Below are 17,843 nucleotides of genomic sequence, written 5' to 3' on the forward strand. Positions count from 1 at the left end.
GGTGGAAGCGTGCGACTAGAAGCCTCTGAGCTTGAGTTTTCTGGGCCAAGTCTTGGGGTAGTTAGGGCATCAGCATCTGAGTTTCCCTTTTTTCTCTGCATTGTTGACCTACAGGTGTCCTCATTCCATGTTTACCTTTTCCTCAATCTTCCTAGACATCTTGACCTTGGAGCTTACTCTTTGAAGTAAAAATGCAATTTTATTTCACTTGAGCTTTTCACATTGTCATTCACATGGCTCTAGCTCTTCTGGACCTCTGGCATGTGGAATCCAGTGAAATGCTTTGGGCAATGTTTACTTTTAAGAACAGGTATTTGTAACTTGGAGATTTGGAACCTGTTGTATCCAGGGTTCTAACTAGTTCCAATTGCATTACAACACATCCTTCACACAAGACTGGCTGCAACTGAGTCCCACATGCTCTGTGTATTCACACACAAGTTTGTCATTTGGATGGACCTGCTGCCAGTGCAGGTCTTGCTGCTTATTCCATTGGTCTTGTAGTTTCTAGTTGGCTTGTGGTGAGGGCGGGGCTGAAGGTGGAAGAAGGCCTCTCAACTCCAAGACGAGGCCTGTCTTGGGGGCAGGCATCTGGACTGTCCTTGGAGGTAGGACAGTTTCTTACCCTAGTCATGTTGCCAAAAACCCTCTCCCTGCATGCCAGAATCGAAGAACGTGAGGTAGCTTCTGTACTAAGGGAAGGGTACACATTTGTGTAAGACAGTTTTTTCCATTGGTCACTAAGTACCCCATATTGAGTCGATCATCTCTAACGGCTCAATCATAATCTTCACCAGGAATCTCGACTCTTGATTTAGGACTGGCATTGTCTAAAGGACACTGTACAATGACAGTGATGTGAATGTACTCCAAGCACAGCTGCATTTTTTAAAGTCGCATATTGCAGTGCAGAGATGGTTCTGTTTGGACCCTTGTGTATCCTATCTAGTTTCTTGGGCATCAGAAGATAGGTGTTAATAGGGCATTCCAGTAATAACTGCCATGGTAGGTGTTCCTGATTTCTATCTCCTGGCTTACTCTATCGAGTCCAACAATTCTCTAGGGAAGCTAGCACAATTGGGTACATGGATTGTTGACATTGACATTGCCTGGTGCAGTTGAGGAATAGTTTCCATAGAATGAATGTGCTTCCTATTCCTAGGACCTGGAATATCCATATAGGTCTACTTTGAATCCCACTTAGGGGGGACTATGGCACTGTAACTGCATTTGGATTATCTGGAATGTTATCTAGATTCATTGTAGGAACTAGGGCTGTGTCCTTAAAGAGCAGTCATAACCTAGCACATTTGGCAGTCTTCAGATTCTGATATTTAAGCTCTGAAGCTTTAAGACCAATTCCTGTGGACACACATCATAGGGCAAGCTAGAACATGCCTATTAATAGAAATCATGACTTGAGTTCAGAACAAATGACACATCAAAAGACATTTCGGGGCTGGTGCTGTGGCACAGAGGATAAGGCTGCTACCTGCAGCGCTGGCGTTCCATATGGGTGCTGATTCATGTCCTGTCTGCTCTACTTCCCTTCTGGCTCCTTGCTGACATCCCGGGAAAGTGCATCAGGGGATGGCCCAAATGCCTGGGCCTCTGACACCCATGTGGAGACCCAGATGAAGCTCCTGGCTTCAGCTTGGCTCAACACTATGCCATTGTGGCCACATGGCAAGTGAACCAGCAGACGGAAGACCTTCTTTCTCTTCCTCTTTCAAATCTTAGTTGGACTTTATGTGTATCTGAGCAGTAGGTGCTTTGTGACTCCTTATTTCCTTGCTCCTTCCACCTCTCTGGGAATAACTTGCTAAGGAACATGCTGGAAAGATCATTTGGAAAAGCCTGGATGATGAACATGCATCCAGGTCTAGGTACTCTGAGATTCTGCATGAGAATAAGCTTACTAACAGGAGCCCTCACTCCCAGGCTTAAATATAATGTTGGATGTATTGCAAGCTACTTGGCTGCCTTTACCAAATGACAAGTTCTAGATTATCTCCTCCAGTCACAGTTCAGGAGGTGATGGCTCCATCTTTCCCTGTGTCCCTGCTTCCTCCTTCAGCTGCCAGTGTTGGAGAAAGAGTGCCATGTCTGCAGAAGTCCTTGACACCCTGGAGTGTGAAGGTCACTGATCTGTCACCCTGCCATGCTTCTCATTCTTTGTCCATACATGTCCTTCTTGGAAATGAGTTTTAGCTTACTGGAACCTTGGATGCTTGAATCAAATCCTTTGTGCTGATGTCATGAGAGTCTCCCCTGAGGTCAGTAGTGAAGTTTCTGTGGGGAGCAACTGAGACTAGACTAAGTTACTGGAATTAAGACTTATTCTATGCATCTGCTCTCCCACAATATGGCGCTGGGGAGGAGTAAACAACTTCTACGCAGCTCCTTCGCCAATTTGAGCTGCAGGAGCTGATCCTGCTCCTGATTGGAGGAGAGCAGCGTGCTCGGCGTGTGGGCAGCCGAGTTGGGATTGGTGGAAGAGGACTATAAAGGAGGAGACAACATGCACCAGGAACATCTAAGGGGAACACCTGAGGAACACCTGAGCAGCCCCCGAGAGAGCCGGCCGGCGGTGTGCTGCTCCTCCGTGGAAGCGGGGAAAGCGGCGGGGGGTGCCACCCTCCACGGAGGTGGAGGGGCCGGCAGCTAACCCGGGATGGTGTCGTTCCTCCGTGAATGAGGGAATGGCAGCTAACCCGGGAAGGGCGGGGCAGAAAGAACAGCGCAGGGTCTGGTGTCGTTCCTCCACGAATGGGGGAGCTACAGTTTCCCTTTACCAAAAGTACATCTCAGTGTAGGGTGACAATGAAATGCTAACAGAGCTCTGAACTCTTGTATGTGTTCTGGAAATATGGGAGTTACTGTCATAATGGGAAAACTGGAGCATGTCCTTATTCCCAAACCACCAGCGTTACCTCTGAGCTCAGTGGCCTTCGTTCGTACACCAAGGTATGAGAAAGGAATCGTAGTCCCATCTCTAATCTAGCAGTCCCTCTTCAGGTGTAGATGTCTCTAGACCTTGTCACTGTCCTTGTCAGGTCTGGAGTCCCTGTGTTCCATGTTGTGGGTGGTTTTCCTCCGGGTCTTGTTTGCAGGATAGCTGTATCCTGTGCTCTGCCTGGAAGTAGCTGCTGTGGTGGACAGTATTGTCCTGGTTACTCGTCTACGTACAGATGTCAGTTTAGCGGATTTTTATCTTCAATCTGATCTGGGTTATGTGGGGGGCATGTCAGTTCTGTGTCAGTTCTCTCCCTTGGGCTATAGCTGTTAAGGACAGGACCAGTGACAAGTGCCATCGTCACCCCAGTCCTTGATTGGGAGATGGGGTATTTTCATGGTAGTACATGACATCAAGTTACTTGCTTACCCTTAGACAACACAGGTCAGTGGGTGCAGGGTATCCGAGTCTGGATGTTTCATCTTGGCTGTCTCTAAATTTAAGACCAGCTCCCCTCAGACCACTACTCCACAATTGGCTCTGAGTTTAGCAGAGGCTCCTAGGAATATGCTTGAAGGGATAAGGGTATGGAAATGGTTGGGGATAGCAACTGAGAGCTGAGGGAGCTCCTTCCCTGTAAGGGCATCAAGGGTTTGGCAGGCTCGAGGCTGCTACTGAAGACTCTCCGGGTGACTGTGCAGGATTTCTAGTGTTGGCTGCAACAGGGCTCCATTGTTGCTACTGGTGGCAGATGCCAGGGTGAGCATGGGGCATGGTCCACTGTAGGGTCAGAAAGGGAGAGAAAGTGATGTAGTGCTTGGAGCTGACCCAGTAAGTTCATACAATAGTTTGAAGCTTATCTAAAAGGATGCACTTTCTATTAAGTTCGTATAGCTGGTTCAGCAGCCTCCAAGCAATGGTCCTATTACCTTAGTTGACTAGTGAGGCTCCAGTTTGCGGTACTCTGAGCTGTGGAATTCAGCCTGCCTGCAGAATTTGTAGGCCACCAGGCACATGTGAGCAGTGGTCTCCTTCCATAGAGGTCTTGGGACCCAGTGATTTTTTTTTTTTTTTCTTCATCGCCCTCCATGAAGGCAAGAGTTAACACCAGTTGCAATTGAGGCTACAGTAGATAAGTAAACCTATGGGTGCCTGTCCACTGAAGTTTATTTTCAAGTTCAGTCCTTGGAGGCACTCTTACTTGCAGTAGCGTTTTGCATCCAGTTTGAGGAAGGAATGAAGAGACTAGCACAGGGCACCTGGGTGGGGTACAGGGCTTGTGGTCCTGAGATCTGAGCCCTGACCCAGTAGTCAGGTCTGGTTCCAATCAAGAGGGTTGGATAGGTTGACCACCTTGTCATAGCTGTCTAAATGTTATAAAATTGTATGTTGCCAGGGGAGGAGAGAAAGCTGTCATCAGTATCCATGCATACAACCTGAGGGCAAACGTGTGTGGCAGAGGAGGGGGCTTTGGGAAAATGGAAGAGACAGGAGTTGCCTTATCGCTGAGCGAAATGCTGCTTTCTGCCTTTTGGGGTTGGATTATTTGTGTGCTTCTTAGTGTTAACACCTGTAAAAGTCCTACCTGTGGTGACTGGACAGATTGCAGTGGTAACAAGCTATTCAGATCTCCCTCAAAGACACCAGCTTGTTCTGTGTTCCACAACCTCCATGTTATATCTTGGGCTGAGTGAGTCTCCTTGCAGGTGGTCATGCTGTTCATGGTATTTTTAGCAGCATCCATAGCTTAGTCTTGCTGCATTGAACAACCCTCAACAGGCAGTGAAAACTGTCTCTTGAAGCAAAGTAACAGCTTTGGAAGGGGTTCAGAACTGCCCCCAGTGCAAGACAACTGGGCTAGGTGTTTTTCTTACTAAGGATAAGAGTGAATATCTTGCAATTATCCCAAAGGATGAAGAGTCCTGGATGATGGCGTTATGGTTTCCAATGATTTCAGAAAGTACTGAGTTTGAATGGCTTTGCTCAGAGGCCTTGGGAAGTTTTCCCTAAGAACAGGCTGTTTGCCTCCTTGGACAATACCCATAAAATTTCCAGGGTTCTTAAAATTGCCTCACATTCTCTTCCTCACTTTGGGAAACCCCTTTTAACTTGATAACATCCTACAAATCTGAGTCTGAAGCCATCATGTCCTCATGTTGCATAGTTCAGTGTTCCTGAATCTGACATTCCAGTCACCATATCAGAAGTTCTGCATGCATGTTTAGATGGTTAGATCCTTGAATCACATCAGCCCCGTTGACACTGCTGTGAGGTGAAGCCCTGTAGCTGGCGTATCTCTTCCTCACCATGACTTCCACATGGCTGACAACTCCTCTTCCGGAAACTGAAGTTCCCAGTCTCCAGTTTGTGTCTTGCAATGTCAGTCACACAAATATCTTAAGACAAATGCTACCTATGCAGAGTTTTCATAATGATTTAGAAAAGAGGATTTAGGATGTTGTACTGACCCTAAGTCTTGCTCCCTGAAGAGGTTTTGAGAGTATTTTAGGCATGGAAAGCCAAGACACTCTGGCAAAAAAAAAATCTCTGCGAGTGAGATCCCAGTGGAAAGAATGGGGCCATCAAAGAAGGAGGTACCTTTTTCTGAAGGGAGGAGAGAACTTCCACTTTGACTACGACCTTGTCTGAATATGATCAGAGTCGGTGAACTCAGGGGGCTTCCATAGCCTTGGCAACTCATGACAAGAGCCTAGGCAGATTACTGACACCATAAACAAGAATGTCAAATTGTTAAATCAACAAGAGTCACTGTGTACTCCTCATGTGGGATCTGTCCTTAATGTGCTGTCCAATGTGAAGTAATGCTATAACTAGTACTGAAACAGTATTTGCACTATGTGTTCTGTGTGGGTGCAAACTGATGAAATCTTTATATACTAAATCGATCTCCTGTATATGAAGATAACTGAAAATGAATCTTGATGTGAATGGAATGGGAGAAGGAGCGGGAGATGGGAGGGTTGCCAGTGGGAGGGAAGTTACTGGGGGGGAAAGCCATTGTAATCCATAAACTGTACTTTGGAAACTTATTTACTAAATAAAAGTTAAAGGAGAATGGGACTAGAAACGGGAGAGGGAGGAGGGGGTGGGGTGGGGTGGGAGTCAGGGTGGGAGGGCAGGTATGATGGGAAGAATCACTATTCCTAAAGTTGTGCTTACGACATTTGTACTCATTAAAAGGTTTCCTCAGGGGCCGGCGCCGCAGCTCAATAGGCTAATCCTCCACCTTGCTGTGCTGGCATACTAGGTTCTAGTCCTGGTCGGGGCGCCAGCTTCTGTCCCAGTTGCCCCTCTTCCAGGCCAGCTCTCTGCTGTGGCCAGGGAGTGCAGTGGAGGATGGCCCAAGTGCTTGGGCCCCTGCACCCCATGGGAGACCAGGAGAAGCACCTGGCTCCTGCCATCGGATCAGCGCGGTGTGCTGGCCGCAGCACGCCGGCCGCGGCGGCCATTGGAGGGTGCACCAACAGCAAAGGAAGACCTTTCTTTCTATCCATTCTGCCTGTAAAAAAAAAAAAAAAAAAAACTCTTCGGGGGGGGGGATATAAAAATGAAAAGGTCCTTGAGTGTCAATACTGCCTCGGAACTAGACAGTGTCATAGAAGCCTCAGACTCATGCTTGTTACCTGTAAACCTCCCTTTATTTCTGTTACCATCAGTATCCTGCTAGGTGCATCCCAGGCATCCTTTTAGAAATGAGGCAGCTTTCCTGAACTGTCGCTCCCCGTCTTCGTGGAGGAACGACACAGGACCCTGCGCTGTTCTTTTGTCTGCTCGGCCCTTCCCGGGTTTGCTGCTGGTTCTTCCCGGGTTGGCTACTGTCCCTTCCACCTCCGTGGAAGGGCGGTTCCCCCTGCCACATTCCCCACTTCCGCGGGGGAGTGGCACACCGCCGGCCGGCTCTCTCGGGGGCTGCACAGGTGTTCCTTCAGATAGATGTTCCCAGTGCATGTTGTCTCTCTCCTCCTTTATAGTCCTCCTCCGCCAATCCCAACTCTGCTACCCACACGCTGAGTACGCTGCTCTCCTCCAATCAGGAGCAGGATCAGCTCCTGGAGGTCATCACTCAAGTTGGCAAGAGGCAGCTGCGTAGAAGCTGTTTTCTCCTCTCCCAGTGCCATATTTTGGGAGAGCAGATGCATAGAATAAGTCTTAATTCCAGTAACTCAGTCCAGTCCGGGTTGCTCCCCACACTGAACTACACATGGAAATCTAACAATTCAGAAAAGCTGCATTGATGACTGGTCTTTAATGTGTCCATTCAAGGCTGATTTGAAGGGCCTCTTAGCTCTTACTGTTAAGATTATGATTTAGTTTCTGCTAAGATGGTCCAAAGCATCTGTTTAATGGTTGAATATTGGTACAAATCCCTTCATATTTACTGATAGGTTCTCAGTGTCATAACACCTGTGGTATGTACAGCCTAGTTGATAAATACAATTTCCTACTTTTGGTGGCAAGCTGTGCTAGGTTCCAAGAATCGATCAAGTTCTTGAGTTGGTAACTAAGTTACTCTCCTTTGTCCCTTGGGACTTGCATGTGGCTAACCTCTAAAACTAGGGGACATGTGGCCAGGGGAATTGAAGGCAACCACAACCATAGTCATTCCATCTTAGTAAGATCAAATGACTTATAATCCATTAACAGACTTTGCATCCCCAAGATTTCTGCATTTGTGAGAGCTTAATCTAAAGGTATCAATGACTTTCTAACGTTTTCTGGTTGTGGCTTCAATTGGGCAAGGTTCTTAGTTCTCATTTGCCTTGGTTATTTCCCTGTGCCAAGGACATGTTGGATTGAATGAGTCTAAAACTCCTCCAGTATTTGTGCTGAGAAATGCCTGACTCCTCCCAGGTGCTTTCTCCATTGTCCAGGCCAGTGCTCTATTACCCAACAGTTGCTCTAAGGTTTTCCCCCAGGGTTTATATGCTAAATCCAAAGACTAGGTTGTGATCTGGAACCAGAAGAGCAAGCTACAGATGGTCTCAACCAGTAGAGGGGGCATCACTTACAGTGTTGTATATAAATCACAAAAGTCTGAGAATTTGAGGGGGACCATAACTCGGATGTCTGCCTTGAAGGTAGGAAGTGACATCAGCCTAATAGGGGTGTGTGTGTGTGTCTGCGTGTGTGCTAGGAGTGGGAATGGCCACTAACTAGAGGTCTACTGAGACACCAGAGTGGTCAGCTTTCCATACAAAGCAGGAACAAGCTTAAACTTTGTCATCACAATTGCTGCACAAGTATCCTGCTTGGGTCAGATGCCAAACCTTGAGGGTAGATAAATACCTATAACTGTGCTTTCTGCTAACACACTGAAATTCTGATGTTTATAGGACTGGCACTGTATTACTCATGGTCAGTGTGTGAAGTACTTGTACCCTACTAGATTCTTACTGGAACTTTATTTTGTCAGTTCAACTCATTAGACAGCTTTCTTTTGGCTGTTACACTCAGCTGCAAATAAAGACCTACTTTCATCATGGGATTTCAGGGTGTGAAATATCTGGTCTCATACCTCCTAGTTAATACCGGTTCTGAGTTGGTTGTAGGTAGACACCAAAGACTCAATCCTTTCTTAAAGACTGATACAGCTCCCTAGAACGTGAGTCTGCTCATCCATTCCCTCCCCTAGAAACTCTAGGGCCAGAAGGGAAGCCCTCAACCTGGATCACTAACATGAGTGATAGAATACAGGGGCTTGGGAAGGTGGGCAGGTATCTTACCTAACAAGGTCTCCATGGAAACTTACTGCAAGCTCCAGATCTTCTGGACTACCTTAAGAGGGTTGAGGACTGCTTGACTTCGAGAGCTTCTGTGGTTTTTGGGTGTCATGAAGCTTCAGGGTTAGTCACTGCCTCCCTAGGATATTGCATTTTTTTGTGCAGTGCTTATAGCCTCTGAAGTTTGCCCACCCTGGCCCCCTTTTCATTATCCTTTAAACACATGCCCGTAATTGAGGATTAAGGTGGGGTTTTGAGGTGTAAGAGGAAAGCTGAAACCTCAGGGTCCATGTGGCTTGGCAAAAGCCTGAGCACAGGCGGGGGATGTTCCACTGCAAGGAATAGCAAAGCCAAGTTGCCCACATGATGCACCTTCTCAAGGTGTAGGAAAGGATTGGCTGTGGGCCATGGATACAAATAGTATGCACACATGAGGGATACCAGGTGAGTGGATGATGGCAAGATAGACTACAGCCCACAACTTACGAAATCTTAAAGGTTACGACTATAAGTTTTCCTTATAACCTTTAAGATTGGGAGACTTTCTAAAATAGCATAACTTCCCCAGGTGCCTCTTACAATTTTCTATATTTTACTGGTCTCACATCACATCCAGCTGTCCAGGCTGTCACACGCAGGAGATTTTGTGTAATGAGCAATCGTTACTTTGAATTTTGAACTTCACTGAAGTTCTCTTTCCAAATGTAGACATCTACCTTTGTCACAAGTTTTCTTGTTTCCAAGTTCTAACCAGAAGAAAGTGGGACTGTGGTTGGGGATGGGAGGAGAGGGTCTTTTCAGTAGTCTATTTTTTTGGAAACAGTATTCCCATCTCAAATGTGAGGGTATGTTGTTGCAGAAAGGAGATGAAGAGGTTGGGCAGATAAAATTGAGTGTATCGGATACTTAATTCAGACTCTGGCCTCCCCCAGCATGGGTTATTCCTAGAGGCTCCCAAGAAAGGTCAGTGTGGTGCTGGCCCTGTGGCTGTTGTGCCTATGCCTGTCCTGCCAACTCTCCCCTCCAAGGGTGTGCAGACAGATGGCACCTGGGTGAGACTCATTTCATCTACGTAGTTGAGCAGTCTACTTAAAAGCATTGCAAAGCAGGTAGACCTTGGCTCAAGCCCCCAAAATGAGCAAAATGAATTACTCTGTGCTCTCCCTCCTGGGTTGGAATTATGAGTCATTAGTTGCTGGCATGTGGCCATGTTCTGGCGGTACTTGGGCTGTTGAGCTGAATTTTAAGAAAGCAGTACTCTATCTGGTCTTAAGGCACTTCACTGAGGTCAGGCTGCCTGGTAGGGGTTCTGAGATGGTTCATTGTTGTAGTTGAACAAAACTCAGACCCCAGTGTCGTGAATGAGCCTGAGAGGTGCTGTTCCTTTCTCTGCCCACCTGCATGGGGGACTGATGGTTCAGGGTGCCATCAAGATGCTAAGCTAATGACCTGGAGTGACCCCTCTATCTTCCAGTAGACACTTGTAGGGCATTGTATGTGGAAGCTAAAAGGATATGCTTGCAGCTTCTGGTAACATGGGTTGTTGCCATCCATGCCATTCAAGATGTGTGGCCAACTTGAGTCCAGGCTTGTAAAGCTAATGCCCATGCTGCGGATACTGAAGAGGATTTCCTGTCAGGTGGTTGTTCCTTAGAATTGATCATCTTATGACCAGAGAAATAACTTGGTGTTGCCTAGTTCTAATTGTGTCTTTGAAACAGACAATCCTATTGCAATCCAAATCCTGTGTACCTTTATATACACTGGCTTGGGTAGTGGGGTGGGGGACATTGTGAGGAAGATGCTAGATGGCCATGCTGTGTACCTACCTCGGGAAGGGACTGAGAAATGATGCTCTGTAGCATGTGTTACGGCTCCCATTACAGGCTGGCACTTTGATCTCAAGGCTGGTGACTTCCAGTACTTGGCCATTAGAAGTTGGTCTCTTTTGAAACCCTAGATCCTTACTCAGTGTTGGGTGGTACATACTTGCAGAAAGGAGAAGGGTGTGTCCCCTCATGCGTAGATCAGTCGTGGCTCTCCAAGTGGTACTGTTACAGGTATGGGACCTTTCTCATCCCAGTGACTTTAAATCTTGTTTCTCACCAACTTCAGGGTATACAGGAAAAACTTTCTTGATCCTGATGGAGACTGTAGAGTAATATTTTCCTTTCTAACTTTTCTATAGAAATCTGCATCAAAGACTGGAACATTATGCAGTGAGGGAGACCAACATCCTGTGTTACTGCTTTACTATAGTGTTTGCCTTCTTGATCCAAGGTGTGGCTCCCTACCGTACACACATACTCCTTACATCTACTCATTGGCCAAACATTCTGTTGTCTACGGAGCACCACATTTCCTCCAGTCCTTGGCTCTAACCACCAATTCTGACCTTCCACGGGAATTCTCATTCCTGCATCTGGCGGGAACTAAACGGGTGTAGAACAGGAAGAGCCTATAGAATGTGCAACCGTGTTGCTCTGGGCAGGATTCTTGGGTAAACACTCTGCCACTCTGCAGAGTGAAGAAGTGGCTGTCTTAATGTGTCCATGTACTTTTTCCCCTTCAAAGAATACTGAGTTGGGAGGCTCTGGAAAGGCCATTCAATGTATTTATCCTCTTAGGAAATCGGCTTCTGTGAGGGAAGTGAGCTAATGTCTGACTTAAAGTAGTATAACCCTGAGCTTGCATGTAGAATCTTGCAGACATTTATTTGCCGTTCTGTTATCTGTGAGGTATACGATTTAGCAAGAACATGGGTTCCCACTGGCTGGTAAGATCCAGGATTCAAAGTCAGAGCAGTTGACTGGTCCTTGTCATTCACAGCATGATAGAATGGAGTTGGTGGCAGCTGAAGAGGGTGTGCAGCATCTGAGGTCATGTCTCCTGTCTTGTGGTCCAAGCACTCGGGCAGATTAAGCAAGCAGTTAAATTCATGTTCACAGCCATTTGAAAGCACTGCATGGGGGTGTTCCCGCAGGAGGCAGGTTCCAGGGGCTGCCTAGGAGAGGGGCAATCCTGGTCTTCCTAGGTGGTCTTCCCAGTTTTCAGGGTGTTTACTCGATCCACTCTAAAAACCGGTGCTCCTAACTCCAGGTGCTTTTATAACCTTTATCAGCCACCCCTCCCCTCCATTCTCACATGTTTCATTTGGAAGGGCCTTATGTAAGGACAGAATATTCTTATAATAAAGTTGTCTTTCAATTGGGCTGCTGGCCAGAGGCTGTTAACCAGGCTCACGTGGGGTTGCTGTTAGGTAAAAAGTCAGCATTCTCTTCCCAGACCTAGAGGTGGTCTGGGGATTTTTTCAAGTAACCTTTAATCACAAAGGCATGTGCAATACCTCGCCCCTTTCTTATGTAAGTCAACTAAAAAGTAACTCCAAGGCAGCTGGTTAATGACCCAGCAGTCGAATGTGTGGAGCAGGGAGGAACAAAGGAGTGGAGTCGGCCCCTCTCCTCACCACGGGCAGCTTGTCATGCACATCATTAGACTGCAGAGTCCGGAAAGCAGAGCATATACTCCTGATGAGGCTCAGGGTCCCCGTGATCATGGCTGGCACTGGCTGACATGCAGCCTCAAATTTAACACAATCCCAGAAAACCCTAAGTGGGCTTCTAGAGCTCCAAGTAATGGATAGCTAGCAGTGGTTGGAAGGCTGTCCAAGCTCTGTGCAGCACATCCCCCTCATAGCTTTGGGCAGGAGTCACAGGTATGGCACACAGTTCTAGCCTAAACAAGCTCCACCATCCTCAGTCTAACATCAGAAAATCCCTGACTATGGCAAACTGAGGAACCTAGACAGTCAACTGTCCGCACAGTCCATATCCACGTGCCTGGCTAGGCTTATGTACTGAAGAACTCAAAGTCCGATTAACACATGAGCATGTGGAGAGTGTTAAGATCCATCTTGAACCTTCTCTCTGGCCCCGGAAAGCAGAGTTCCACTTGGATCTTCTGGATGTGCTGCAGCTCAGCTCCAGATAGGGTAGCAGGCAGACATCCCGTCAGTGTGCTGGTGATGTCACGACTGAAGAAATCACAATCCAGTGAGTTTGAAATGATTGACCGCCATCAAGCATAAGTGCTAGGGTAGCATACAGTGCTTAACATAAGATACAGCATTTTCTCTCCATGTTTGATATCTTCTAGCCATCAGTGATAATTTAAGCCTGTTGTCCATCTCCTGCCCAGGCAAGAGTAGATGCCACGTCTGTCATCCCTTCTCGCTGCTACCAAAGCATACCTGGTGACTTCCCATGTAGACGGGCCATCTGGGTACAGTTTTTCTTCTCCCAATGTCTTACTCCCTTAATGCGTTAGGACTCACAAGGTGATGTGGGAGTGGTGAGATGGGACGTCTTGCCTTGCCCTTGATTTCAAAGGGGAAAGATTAAGTTTGTTAGCTGTTAGGTATGTTGGATGTTCTTTAGTCAAAGTTCTGCTTTTCTCCATGAGTGTATGTATCCTGAATGGCCGTCTTAGGTCAGGAGTGATCTTTTTTGCCTCTGTCTAGGAACATGGGACGTTGGTTTCTGAAGCTAGGATTATGTGTCACCAGACAAGATCTCGGAGCTTCCATAATCGGAGTCCTCTACCAGTGGTAGCTTTTCTACTACATTACTCCTTTATTACTCCCATCTAGAAATCTGGTACAGTGACGGTCAAAATGAGTACTGGGCCCATGTAGCAGGGCCAAGCAACTAGCAAACAATTCAGAAATTCAAAAGGCACCCTTGGACACAATCGAGGCATTTCACTGCCACGAAGGTGCTGGGGAGGTATCCTAAGACACGCAGTGGGGGCACTCATGCTCCTTACAGGCCAGGCTTATCCCATACTGGTGAGGAATGGCTTCTGGTGTGACTACCTGGGGGAGTATTTGAATTGGCACTAGGAACTCCAGAAGGGTTTTTTAGTATTGTGTATACATTTAATACACACTTACACCTATATACATCTTCTGTGAAGGTATATGCATCACATAAACTTAGGTTTGAACCCAGCCTTCTGGATCCAGCTCCTCTGGGGTTGGAAGAAGTGATGATGGTAGTTCTAAATCGCCATGAAGGTTACATGCATCTTACATAGGAATGACTAGAGCCCAAGCACCCAGGCAGTGACCTGATACAAAAGCACACAGGCCTTATCACTGATAACAGATTATTCTGCCTCTCATTGGTTAAACTTTAACATGGCTCCTCCCTATCCCTACTCCTGCAGGCTCTTAGTAAACAGCACTAGCAGACATGGGCATTTCAACTTCTCAACTTTCCCTTGGCTTGGACTGAACACCCCGGGGATGGTAGACTCTATAAATCCCAGCCTATATGAAAGGAATGGTACAGGAGACAAAATGGCTAAAAGTGAGAACCACCAGTCCCCACCTGCAGCCGCAACCCAAGGTGTCTACAGGTTGAGTTGGTGTGACATGTAGAAGAATGGGCAGGCAGGGAGGGTAGTCCTTGGGGTAATGGTCTGTTCACTTGCCTTCACTTCTTGGCTTCACTCTGGGCAACCACAGCTTCCATAACCTTATGTACCACCTCTATCCCCTAGCAACCACATGGGCTTGATGGACTGCAGGTTCTTGTCTGATTTATAGACCATGAGAATGAGTCTGCAGGTTCAGCTCCATTGATAGTCTCTTTAGAGACACCCTCCAGGTGCCTGATAAAGCCCTGAAGGCCGTTGCCACGGGCTGTGATCAGTGCCCATTTCTCCCTCCTTGATCTGGGGCATGATCCCTTCATTCCAGAAGGGTGGGGTGCTGGCTTAGTGTCCCTCAGATCCCCTCAGGAGGGCAACTTATCTTCAGGGTGGTCTGTGTACTTGCAGTTCTTACTGATGCTGTAGAGAAGGTGGCCAAACTCCATCAGTAACCCCATATCTGGGCTGCCTGCACCATGCTTAATAGTTCGTTGAAGCCAGTTAAACCCCTGCCGTGCTGCTAGCTGGACCAAGTCCTCACAGCTGGCAACCACATTAGGTCAATCCAGCACTGACCAGAGGGTCTAGATGACTTTCCTGCACTGATGTCAAATTCATAGCATCTGGCAAGGCCTGCCTCCCAAGCTTTGTCTTGTGGTCAGCAGGGATCAGGTCCGTGTCCTAGCCACTGAAGCCATTCTCCAGGTTTCATTGGCTCTTGCCATGCCAGATCAGCACCAGCTTATAGGTGGGCATGGCTTTGAGATGGAGATGGGGCACGGACTCCAATGGCAACTTCGCCTCAATGCCAGTGAGCTTGGGCATCTCATGGGGGGTACTAGATGGGGCTTGGAACCTTCATTCTTGTTAGCTCTTGATGGGGGAAAAAGTCCACTGAGATTATACTGCTGTGGGGCATTTGTTAAACTGGCTTGCCTAAGGCCTAAGAACAGGTTTTCTTCTCTGTGCCAATAGGTATGTTTTCCCCACGGCGGTAGTATTCAAGTAAAAGTAATAGGGGTCGTCACGTTTTTTGTGCCAATCTGTTCGCTTCTGTAGTCCTGACCATTCCGCTTTCTATCTTAAGCTAACCCTCTTACCAGGGAGCTACCAGAAATGTCTAAATTCATAGCACAGTTTGGAATTGGAGACTTCTGGCCTTGATACCATTGATGGGTCCCCAGAAGATTTGTGAGGTACTGAACAGTTGCCCTGGATGTGATTCATCTGTCGCTCCAACAGCCCAAGTTTCTGGTGGGCTGTGCTAGGGAGTATCCCTGGGTCTCTCCTTAAGGCTTTGGGGGTCTTGACTGTAGTCTGTCTAGTTCGTGACTAATTGATAGCTTCATAAACTGTTGGTGGTTTGAAGAGGTATTTGAGTTGTACCTCCTGCGAAGAGCCTCAGTATCATGGTCTTGAATGTGGGGCTGTTCACGTGTCTCCTATTTATGTGTAGAGCTGTTTTCTTCCAGCATTGGCCAAGTTTCATTGATGAATGAGGGAAGAATGTTCCTCAAAGTGAGGGTGATGTGAATGCCTCCCTAAGTTCTTCATACCTACTTGTTGATTGAGGTCCTAGATGGACGGGATGACAGTTCTATGTACAAAAAACTCTTAAGTCTCCTATGACCTTAGGAATTAAGGAAAAGGGAGATCCAGGTATAACTTCATGAGTCACTTACATTGCATGGGATGTTCTTTGTTTCTGAATCAAATTCTTATACGCGGTCTTTGTCTCAGAAGTGAGGCACATATTTGAGTCTTAAGCCCCACTGGTCATTGGTTTACACATTTTCAAGAAAGCACAGGCAAGAGAATAGTATAGGATATCAAGGGTGTTAGAAACTAAGAATTCTGAGTCACTTGCACCCTTGTGGTGGTAATATAATTACTTGTACCCTCATGGTGGAGTCGCTGTGGCTCCACACCTCGGAATGCAGAGCTACCGTAGGCCAGCAGAAAGTTGAGCATATACCTGTATATCTTCAGTCTGGACCACTGATGTGGCTTAGAGTGAGGAAGTCTGCCTTTGCCCCTCGGGGCACCTCAGTATGGAGCCGAGGACTTCTGTCCATCACAGGTCTCGCTGTTTCAGGATGTCAAGCCTATTCTACATGAACTGTCATGACAACATCCGATGACTGTGGCTTTACTCTATTTCTCAGTCCTGGAAGTGGGAAGTCCATAACAGGCACTAATCGGGTTTGGTGGCCAGTGAAAGCCAGTGTTATGGCCTGTAGACAGCTGGCTGCTTGTTCTAGCCTTGCCTGGCTGAGGGGCAAACTACCCAGTACCTCTTGTAGAATATTGCCAAGGTTCTACCCTCATGAAGCTAATGACTTCCCAAAGACCTCATCTCCAAATACTATCATAAAATACAAGGGTCTCAACATAAAACTGGGTGACATTCAGTCCCTGACACCCTTCAGGTGAACTTGCTCACCACCAGGTTATGCTGCCTTGTGAAGGTCTTCTCCAGTGCTTTAAAGAAACTTGAGTTGTACTCAGCTGGGGATAGCTGAGGCTGTTTCAAGAAGGCCCAGTGCTGAGCGGGCGGCCCCAGGCCCAGTCTGGGTATATCCTGTATAGGTGCTTGATGATGTAGATGATACTAAGGGGTTCTAGGCTTGGCTGGCAGATCAGCTGCAACTGAGGCTAGGGATTTGCCCAGTACCATACGTCATGCCTAGTGCCATAAGGTACCTCATACTCCGGGGATGGGTCTAAGAGTGAGCCACATGATTAGCAGACTTTCCACTGATCTCACTCATCCCATCTAAAGTATATTGAGTTTCTGTGGCTTAGGGGGAGCCAGGTGAAGCTGAACAGCATGGCTTAAACAGGCAACATGCCGTTAAAGCTTGAGTAATTTTTCAAGAGATAATAGGATTACAGGAAACTAAACATTGTATATCTATAGAATATGTAGTAAATGAGGATTTTCCATGTTCTCTGCAACAGAGTTGGAGGTCTATTAACTGGTTTACCAAAGTGACTGCAAAGTACAATAATGGCACATGGTATATATAAACCGAGGGAAGCAGATAGTTCGGAGTATATCGGAGTATTACCGCTTTGATTATACTGATAAGCCTTTACATGTCCTAAGTATCTCCTGTTTTGTCCTTAGAGTGAGAAAGGATTTAAGGAAATTATGGGAGTGTTGGTAAGTGTTAGTAAACATCTTTGGAATTATTTGCCAGATCTTCATGCGATGTGGGATGTGCCTTTGTCATTGTAGAAGCTCTCCAGGAAGTGGATTCTGTAGCGTGAAGCATGCAGGATTTTTAAGGATTGTCCTTAGTCCTCCTAGCCTACCTTACACACCTAAGTCCTGAGGATTTCAGCTGCGATGTGGGTTTGATGGTGTCAGAACTCTGCACGAGAAGTTCAGCTGATCTGAATTGTGATGTGTTGGGCCGAAACCAGGTCCATTTCCTTTCTCCCCCTTGCCAAGTCTCAGGTTAACGTGACACTGAAGAGTTCCTGTAATCCATATACAACTCAAAACCAGGCCAATTTCAGTCAATCCCTGCTCATGGGAAGGCATAACTTGGAGATAGCCATCTTTCTTAGCATTCTTGTAGCTGAGGTGACAAGTCACTCATTGGAGAGAGACTAATGTCATCTACAACCGTCCATTTAGGGCAGATTGGTTCTACTTTTCTATAGTTTGAGTTCCTCCATCTCTGAGGAGAAATTCAGGAGGGGGT

At 46.9% G+C, this 17,843-nt stretch overlaps 1 pseudogene; it reads right to left on the reverse strand.

The window, feature by feature from the left end:
- Positions 1-13,948: 13,948 nt before the first annotated feature.
- On the reverse strand, positions 13,949-14,886 carry LOC149127677 (phosphoglycerate mutase 1-like; annotated as a pseudogene).
- Positions 14,887-17,843: the final 2,957 nt, after the last annotated feature.

This window comes from Oryctolagus cuniculus, chromosome 2, assembly GCF_051225735.1.
Source record: "Oryctolagus cuniculus isolate XC-2025 breed Fujian yellow rabbit chromosome 2, ASM5122573v1, whole genome shotgun sequence".
In the NCBI taxonomy this organism is placed as follows: Eukaryota; Metazoa; Chordata; class Mammalia; order Lagomorpha; family Leporidae; genus Oryctolagus; species Oryctolagus cuniculus.